The sequence below is a fragment of the Grammomys surdaster genome, unplaced genomic scaffold (assembly GCF_004785775.1).
Source record: "Grammomys surdaster isolate TR1022 unplaced genomic scaffold, NIH_TR_1.0 367, whole genome shotgun sequence".
NCBI lineage: Eukaryota > Metazoa > Chordata > Mammalia > Rodentia > Muridae > Grammomys > Grammomys surdaster.
The window spans coordinates 1,946,075-1,956,060 of record NW_021604786.1 but is presented as its reverse complement, the minus strand read 5'-3'; the positions used below and the strand labels follow the sequence as shown (position 1 = coordinate 1,956,060).

Sequence of the window (9,986 nt, the reverse complement as noted above, 5' to 3'; positions counted from 1 at the left end):
CTACATCTTCATAAGACTTACTTTTGGTAGAGCTCATTATACTCACATATAGCCACTCCAGCCTTAAAAATACCCTCCCTAAACCCCAAACTGAAGACAACACGGCGTATAGTATTTTTTCCCCAAATAAACATTTTTTTTTGAAATGACAATTAAAAAAGTACAGTTCTAGAGCGAATTACTTTAAAGCGGTGAGAAGAGACTATTGCAGTATTTTACGAGTGTGATGTTGACTGAAAGCAGGCAGACACAAGAGAGAACATGCAACGCATCTGTTTGTGTAAACACTGTTAGCTTACAGACAATTCCCCTAGGCTCCTCCCAGGGATCAAGCGATGGCTTACGTCATCATCTGCCGCCCTTACCTGCCACGGAGTGTGGGCAGCATATTAGAGAACGGCTCGCCACCCCAGTTCTCTCTCTCTGTTCCCATGTGTTCCCAGCAGGTCTCTTTCTCTCCTTCCTATCCTTCTTTGTCCCTCCTCTTCTTTGCCCCTCATGGCTCTGCTCCCGTCTGTCTGCCCGTCTATCTGTCCTGGTCTGGCTCTACCCCTTGTCCAGGTCCTCACTTCCCTCCCATCCCCCAAATAAACCCACTTATACATGCCACGCATCTCAGTAGCCATCAAGACTGAAGTGTCCAGTGATTCGAGAAGTCAGTCATGGCTTGTGTTTGTAAGATTTCAGGCTTTCTGGAACGTTCTCTGATCAGGTAAGATAGTGACTGTATACTATTCTGGGTAGTAGCTTGATTGATGAACACTGAACAGTTGATAAAGATGTGAACTGGGTCCTTTCAACACATGCATTGTACTCTTGTATAAAGTTAAAACACCTAGAGGTCAAAGAGGAGTTTATTATTGGCTGGAAGTTTATTTATAGTTGGAAGGGCTCAGCACTGGGCGGTAGTTCTTGTTGGCTCGCTGTGTGACCTTCAGTATGCGTCGCCACAATTCCACTTTTGCCAGGGCTCTTTCTATTGTTCAGACTTAGTGTATTGTTTAAACTCACGGAGCACTTACAAATAAATTATGGTTGGTGTTATCAATTTACAAGTTCTTAACCGTTAACTGGAGTTAATAGTAAAAATCCAAGTCCTTTGTGTAGGTAAGCTGTCTATTACTGTCCAAGCAGGAACTGGAAGCAGCTAAGTGTGGCATGAGTACAGGCAGGGGAATGGTAACGTTGAGTTTTTCCAAGAAGCATGCTGATATTCCATGATTTCTTTTGTCTGCATTCTGTCTTTGTCTCCAGTGTCTGCATTAGCATTTCCCCAAAATCTCTGAACAGACACTCCATAGAAACAACACTCACTCTTAATTCTGACTGCTTCTTGCTTCCTATTCTCGGGCTGACCATCTTCCTTCCGGACATACGCACTTAACCTCCATTGCCCTTGGAAGGCCGTGGAAGTCATCTGTAGATGCACCTTTACCCTGCTTGCCTGAGATGGCCCCAGGACACCTCGTGTGATGTTTTGAGAGTTTTAACTTTTTTTTTTCCTAATTAAATTTGGTCACGAATCTATTGATAATCTTTTCATACAGACAATGAATATTATCCTCTGGCTTCTGGGGTGTCTGTGGTTTCCCCTAGTCCCATTCTTCAGGGCCACCTTGCGTCCCCAGGAATCTCTCTTATTTCTGAGGCATAGTAGTTAGTGACATTTTTATTTCTCTCTAAAACAGATTCATACAACTGAAAAAAAAATTAAAACAATATAGACTCTCCCGGTCAGCTTTATTGATAGGAACCACTTCATCCAGATGAGAATAAAATATCTTTTGTAGAAATATTTGATAAGGAAGGGAATTAAGTTATTTCCAAAGCCTGTTTATGGCTGGCTTTGAATAGTCAAAGCAATCTGGCTCTTTGTGGCAACAGCAACACATGAATGATTTGAATGGAAGAAGCTGGAGTTTCCACTTGTTTGAATAAGGTCCACTTGAGGACCTGAGGACTTGTAGGTGAGTTGCTTCCTCTTGCTCATCCCTTTTTCACCAATGTTTAATGCGAAATCACTCTCAGGGTTAAGACTCATAAGAGCACAGCAAAACCTGCCCTGAGGCATTGCTATTTTCTCAATATTTGTTGGAAGAGATTCTTCACTGCAGTCCATCAGCAGAGACACATTCTTGCTATCGAGCAGTCCCAGAGGAGACATAATTTTGCTTTTTAGAACTAACTGTATACAGACACAGTCAGATTCAGCAGGAGATGACAGTCACATTCATGACGACTGACTGACCTTGCCTCATGTTTACAAGATGAAACTAGAGTATTAGATAAAGACACGTTGGAGACAATGTCAGAAATGCAGCAGACGTGGGCTGTTTGCTGTAAAGAGTGGGCAGGATAGGCAAGGAGATGAAATGTTTGCCTTTCACGATATTTTCTTTTCAGTATGAGATAGTTAAGGTTCTCATGGAAGTTCATGGTGCTTCAGAACAGTGAAAGAATTTGATCTTAAACGCTTGGGTGTTGGAATACAAAACCATATTTAAAAGATGTATGAAATATTATTAAACTGATTTCCTGGTGGCTTGGTTATTTAGGTTGGTGGCCATGACAAATAATGTATTTATTTAAACATACTATTGGTGTTTGAGGTCATTGTACCATGAGGAAATTTTCAAAGTATTGTTTAAAAAATGTATTATGCTTCTAAGAATGCTGGATTGATACTTTCCAATGCTTAAAATGTAATGAAGCTTAAGTAATTAATATACTATTATAATTTATTTGTTAATGAATATTCATTAATTCACTCGAACTCATTCAGTGTTATTCTAAGTGATTTGATACATGTCACTGTAGGCAACATAGATGGCTAAGAAATCATCTATGTGCTTTAGACATTTCTGACTTCCTAGGTCCAAATGAAATTCATGTTGGAACTGGTGTCTCAGTGCCTTGCTCCGAAAGTCAGTCCTTGCTGTCAGGAAAAGAAGGAGATGTTGAACTGAGTCTTGACGGATAGGTAGTAACAGTGAGGATTCTACTAGTCGCTAGTAATGCTGAGGACATTCTAAGAGAGCAAGACCCGAGGGCAGAGAGCAGAACAGCAATCCTGGACCGAGATCATTCTCGTTATTGGTGTGAAGATGTCAAACATTTCCTAGTTTTGTAAATAGATGGTAACCTCATCTTGTTATAGGAGCTATGACTTTTCAACACAGTTGGCTTATAGAAGGCAAAAGATTCGGAGCAAGCATAGATGAGTGTGCCCTGTTCTTTTGAATTTCTGTCATGCAGTCCATTTCCCTACAATGACTACCTACTTAGGAATAGATGTCTATTCTTAAGTATTCCCACTAATACAGTAACAGTTATTTCCTGGGATTGGAATTAGATAGATTGTAATGAAATCTTTGGGTAAGAGCCAGTACTAGACTGCTGACAGCTTACAGCTAGCTGTAGGAAGAGGTGGAGAAGAGAGGCTGAGATGGTCACGTTGGTGTCAAAGTGCTTGACTTACAAGTACAGATACTTGAGTTCAATTCCTAGAAACTTTGCTGGCCAACCTTGAATCCGTGGCATGAGAGGGAGCCCATACCTGACACTGTTGATGATATTCTGCTATACTTGCATAAATTTCGTCAGAGGGGCTTCACCCAGCCACTGTTGGAAGCTGATATAGAGACCATCAGCCGAACATTGAGTGGAACATGGGGCATCCTGTGGAAGAGGGGGAGGAAGGGTTTCAGGAGACAGAATGGTCAAGGAAACCTTGTAGAGTCAACTACCCTGGGCCCATAGGGCCTCACAGAGACTGAACCACCAACAAGAGAGCATGTATGAAATGGATCCAGCCCTCTGTACATAAGTAGCAGTTGTGCAGCTGGGTCTACATGTGGGACTCTTAAAGCAGGAGGGGAATCTGTCTCTGACTTCACCTGCCTTTGGATCCTATCCCCAAGACTGGGCTGCCTTGTCTAGCCACAATGGAGGAGGATGCCCCTAGTCTTGCTGTGGCTCGATTTGCCTTAGACTGGTTGATAAACATGGGGGCCTCCCTTTTTCTGGGGAGAAGTAAAGAGGGGTAGATGAGGTGAGAGGGAGGGACTGGAATAAGAAGAGGGAAAGCTGCGATCTCAATGTAAAGTGAATAACTAAATTTATTTAATAAAGTAATAAATAAGTAAATCAATAAATTGAATAAATAATAAAAGTAAATAATTAAAAAATAACAAAAAATGGACTTGTGGTCCTGACTTAGAATCCCTGTTGATTGCTGGTCAGGAAACGTAGTCTACTCAGTGAGTTCCAGAGCAGTGTGGGGGTAGGCAGAGAAGGAAGGGCCTGAGGAATCACCTGCAAAGTTGTCCGCTGGCCACAACATACACGTGTGTACACATATACATGTGTGTTTGTGTATGTGTGTGTGTATGTGTGTGTGTGTGTGTATGTGTGTGTGTGTGTATGTGTGTGTGTGTGTGTGTGTGTGTGTATGTGTGTGTGTGTGTGGCAGAGAAAGAGATAGAGATAGTATAAGGGTCCGAAAATCACTGAAGGAATATCCTGGGCTCAGATAGTATGCAAAAACAAAGAGGGTTTATTCTGCAGAAAGAACCAGCATGTGGGAGGGTCAACTGTTCTCTAAGATGTGAACCCCAGACAAAGGCACGCAGGCCTTCTTATTGGGACCTGGGAGAAGTCTCAAGAAGGATTAGGTAATCTAAAATTTCATTGGTGGGTGCTAGGGGGTCGCAGGTGATCAGTGGTCTGCATTTCTATGACATGTGATGAAATCAGGCTGCCCAGCACAGATGGCCCATTCTGAGATAAGATATTTCCCCATTTTTTGTGGTTATCCCTACTGGATGTTATGGTCTGTTCCCAGAGCTGGTGTCTTATGACTTAGTTTCTGGGACTTATGGTCTATTCCTGAAGCTGGTGCCTTATGGCCTTTTTTTGTAATCAGGCCTGGTCCTTAAATAGAGACAAATGGGGTTTATGTTGCTCTTTTGACAGATAGATACATCTAGGTAGATAGATAGATAGATAGATAGATAGATGATAAATAGCTAGCTAGCTAGCTAGATAGATAGATAGAAAGAAAGATGTTAGCAAAGCAAAGGAAGAAAGGAGAAAAATGAGAAGTAAAGATGGAGGTGAAGCCTGAATGGTACCCAGCATCAACTGTTTTCTGTCTTATCCAGTGATGACTCGTCTTGCCGTGTGATGTCAGTGAGCTCACAGGTCTCTGATGTGTGCAACTGAAGCAGCTTGAGCAGTGAGCATCATTGTGATGACGGGCAGTTTCTAACTATGAATAACCCTCCCTCACATCTCTCTACTCTGCCTCTATGTTTTTTTTTTAAAAAAGATTTATTTATTTTATTCATATGGCTACATTATAGGTGTCTTCAGACACACCAGAAGAGGGCATTGGATCCTATTACAGATGGTTGTGAGCCATTACATGATTGTTGGGAATTGAACTCAGGACCTCTGGAAGAGCAGCCAGTGCTCTTAACTGCTGCGCCATCTCTCCATCCCCGCTTCTACTTTTGAACACAACCAAAAATTAAATTCCCAGAGTCAGGACACAGCTATTTTCTTTCTCTTTGGGAGGAAATGCTTACTTTCCCCTTTTCCCTTAGCGCAGCTGAGTCAGGATTTCTTCATCGAGTGACTGCAGGTCAATAGACTCCTCTCGAAGCATCCTTGACTCTGTCATGCAGCAGACAGAAGGCAGCAATATACCTCTGGATGAGCACGGCATCAGCAAGGTCTCAACAGCTTGCCTCCCTTCACTGGCTGCCAAGTTGCCTTCTGGTTGAATGATCCACTTGGAAACCTGGGTAGAGCAGTTATCTTTAGTAGTTTTCTCCGTTCCTTTCTGTCAGCCTGTATCATTAGAAGAGGGAATCAATCCTGACAGGTATGCTGAGATGGGCAATCTCTGCCCACTAGGAAATGATAGTTGCAGACACTATGCTGGGGCAGGTGCCAGGGAAACAACTTACCCTCTGGTGGTAACTTCTGTAGGATAACGGAACCTCCCAAATCCCTCTAACTAGGAAGGAATTATGTATGTGACTAGTGTCAGAGAAGATGAGTATTTCTCTTTAGCATCTCATGTCTTTTTCTACACATTTACTGTCTCACCACGTAAGTGCGTCATTCGTGACAGATTGTGTTTATGAATCATAAGCGTGGATTTAAGCTTTCTTTTTCATGCAAATCATTTGGGTGAAGTCACGTGTATCTTGTTCCCTAAGAGTTAACTTGACTTCTATCTATTTAAAGGCAAGCGTAAAGGCAATCTGGGAAGTGTGTAAACAAATGAGCAAATGTGAAAGATGACGATTTCAGGAGGATGTTAAACGTGGTCAGTGACCGGATACTTACTGTTGGCACTACTATTTAGGAAGACCAGAAAACAGTTTAATCCAGCCATTCATATGCAAGGAAGAAAGACCTTCTAATGCGGGGAGTTGGGAGAATGCCTGGCTGATGCCTAAACCAGCTTAGTAGCTCTGCTGTGCTTCAGATAGAGCATACCATGGGTTAATGCTCAACAGCCTCTGCTCCCCTCCCACCTCCCTCCCCCCCCCTTTTTTTTTTTTTTTTTTTTTTTTTGCTGAAGGAAAGATTCACCTTCAAGGTTCATTATCCTCATTACAGCGTGGTCAATACCTACAGATCAAAGGCTTCCTACAAGCAACTTTCATCATAAAAAATAAATAGACACCTTTGGACAGTCCTGGAGCCAAGTGTCCCCCACAGGGCTGTGAATGATCTGAGGGGACGCTTCACTCTGGGTCATTACCAGAACTGACCTCTCCGGTTTCAGCCCCAGTCCCTGAGGTCAGACCTTTCCTGTGCAGCTCACTGACTGCGTGTCTCCCAGGATAGCCGCGAGAACGCACTTAGAACATTCCGAGAGTGCTTTGTGATTTTTTTTAATTTTTGTTTTTATAACTCAATAGTGTGGTCGCGTATGAACTTTGTAGACGACATTGCTTTCGTTGCAGTGTCAAAAGTTTGGACATGCTTACTTGATACTATGCACAGCTTCCCCTTTTCTTTTGAATTCAAAGCCTAGATCTTTCGGACTAGCTAGCTGTCTTCCTACCCTCAGCCGCGTGTGGTGAAGGCAACAGGACAGAAGGGCTGGGCTTCCAACACTGATTTCAGTATTTAGTTTAATTCTCTAAGCTGATCTTCACTACTGTGCGTTTCATTCTTGGTAAAGCAAGAGTGCAATTCCATTGAATGATTGCTTAAGAAGTAGATAAAATGGAGACTGGTGAGATGGCTCAGCGGTTAAGAGCACTGACTGCTCTTCCAGAGGTTCTGAGTTCAATTCCCAGCAACCACATGGTGGCTCACAACCATCTATAGTGGGGTCTGATGCCCTCTTCTGGCACACAGGTGTACATGCAGATAGAATACTCATACATAAAATTAATAAAAATAAATCTTAAAAAAAAGTAGATGAAGTGTAGATAGTCTAAAATAGATTGTAATTCTCTTAACATTTTAGAGATATGAAAACAGTAGTTGCAATTTCTTCATACGACAAAGTTCTTTGTTTTTTTTCTGTTTTGTTTTTTGTTTTTTCCTTTCAGGGTGTCTAATTGTTATTTCATAATTAAAAAAAAAACCACATGCCTTGGTTGTACACTTGCTAATGAGCAAACACGCTCGAAATGTATGTGCAGTATTCACCCACTGCTGCCCATCCAATTAAATAACTACTCTAGGCTTTGTGGAGTGCCCAAGATTAATCTTGTAGAATAAACTTGCCAACATGTGATTTAATACATCCTCCAAGAAGATTTGAACAGGTTCCATCCAGTAATCGCTAAAAGTACACAAGGAAGTAAAAGACCCCGTGTTAAGGGAACAGTGCTGCCTCTCAGATAAGAACAGTTGGCATTTCATGCCCAGAATAACGTCTACAGATGCTAAATACTGAAAAGCTGTAATATGAAAGTAATAATAATAATAACAACAATATAATAATAATAAACAACTTAATAAGACTATGTCATGTGGCATAAAAGGGAATATGAGTTTGTCAGAATAATGAAATTCTAAGAAGATAAATTTGAGTCAATTTTAAGTCACTTAGTCCTCACAAAGCTTTGCTTGGAATCTAACTAGCTCTGCCTGGACCTGCCATAGATCCAAGGCTGTGACTCTTGATCAAGTAATTTAAGAGCAGGTGGGCGGCTTACATGAGCTTCAGGATTTATTATCCGAAGAGAGGTCTCAGACTAAAGGGAGAAAGGTGGGCATTAGATTCATCTATCACCTTCTTTCACCTGGGGAATTAGAATCATAAATGTGCATGTCATAGTGTCTCAGAAAGAACATGATGTCCCCAGCTTGGCGAGCCTGGGGGACAGTGGCCTGGACTCAGGTCTCACTAATCACCACACGCTAATGATTTTAAGTAGATCTTTGAGTTTTAGCTTCTGTCATTTCTTTAACAATCTATGTATTGATAAGGGTTGAACCTCGCCTCCCCCAAATTCATTCTTACATTGAACAAATCCCCACCATCCAAGATAGAAATTTGAAGGGTCCTTACAGACATGGTCAAGTCTTGGTGAAGTAATTAAGGAAAAGCTTTAAGTTGGGAGAGAGACATGCCTTCAGAGAACAAGGTGTCTAGTCAGCAAGCCAAGGGGAGGGGCTGAAGCAGATCTGTCAATCATAGTTCTTGTCACAAACCAATGTAGCCAGCACTCAGATTAGACATTTGTAGACTCTGATTCCATCCATGTCTGTCAGTTATGGTACCTCATTTCTGGCTTCTCTGGCAACAACTCTGGGAAGCCAACTGGACTTGAAAGTATTACCTGTGTTCGTTCTCTTAAGTCTTAGTTGTCTCCATGATTAGGTGGGGAGATTCAAGTAGAGTATTTGGAGTATTGTGTGAGTCTAAGATTTACAAGCTTTGAGCAAGTTGCCTTCCATGTCTGCCTTGGTGTTTTCCTTTGTGAAATGAATGTCACACTTGTGACCCTCAGGCTTGGGGCTGGGAGGGAGTTAAAGGTGTGCAAAGCTCATCTAAGTCTATCTGGTTGCTGACACTCAATGATAATTGTTCACTTGCAGAGGGAATCTAATGATATATATAAAGCCCATAACAGTGCCTGGTGTGGAGTACATGCCAAATACTTGTTTATTACTAATTTCATCATTACTAATCATATTAGGTGGTTTGGATATTAAAAGGACTAAAAATATCTCATTTAAAATAAAAATGTGAAAATTCAGTATTTATTAAAGACCATAATGAAACAAGCTATCTGACAGTTTTCCGCAATGTTATATCTTGACGTGTTAAGAAAAATACTCCATGCAATGTTTTCTTGTCTTTGAACTCATTCACACTCATATTTCTGTTTTTAAGTATTTCTTTAAACATACTTGCCTTGTTTTTACATTCCATTAGAACTTTCTAGAAGTACTATTGTACTTTTAAAATATCTTCAACATTGTAACACAGAGGAGTTGGTTTCCTTTGCTTTTTTTTTTTTTTATTTTTTCTTTTTTTTTTTTACCGATTTAAAAAAAATTCTCCCTTCCCGAAAGTAATATGAAATTGAAAATATTCTCGCCTACTCTTACAGGATGTCTGGCGAAATTAAAATATCACGACTTTCATGATTCATTAAAACGATAGTCTCTTAAATCAAGACAAAATAATTCTCAATGACTTGAGGTATCAAAAGAGAACTGACATTTTAAGCTGTTTCAGAAGCAACCAAAGAATATTGCTTTTGGTGGTTGAAAGAAGTTCTTTCAAAAATTCTCAGTTTTATTCGTTAAGGAACCATGGGTCTGGAGAGACGGCTCAGTGGGTAGAAGCACTTGGCTGCTTCTGCAGAGGAATTGGGTTCCATTCCCAGCAGCAAGAGTGGGTTTCCCATACAGGTCTCCTCTCCAGTTCCAGGGTACTCTTTTCTAATGAAAATTATGATCTAAGCCGTCCCTAGCTCAAACTCTAGGAAATAGGCTGT

The 9,986-nt window shown here is 41.1% G+C and overlaps 1 long non-coding RNA gene across 1 annotated transcript in view; it reads left to right on the top strand.

Moving 5' to 3' along the window:
- The first annotated feature begins 621 nt into the window (after positions 1–621).
- Positions 622–9,986, top strand: part of LOC114631848 — a 44,912-nt gene continuing 35,547 nt past the window's right edge. Inside the window, exon 1 of the long non-coding RNA XR_003713013.1 lies at positions 622–712. This is a non-coding gene — a long non-coding RNA (uncharacterized LOC114631848). The remainder of the gene's footprint in view (positions 713–9,986) is intronic.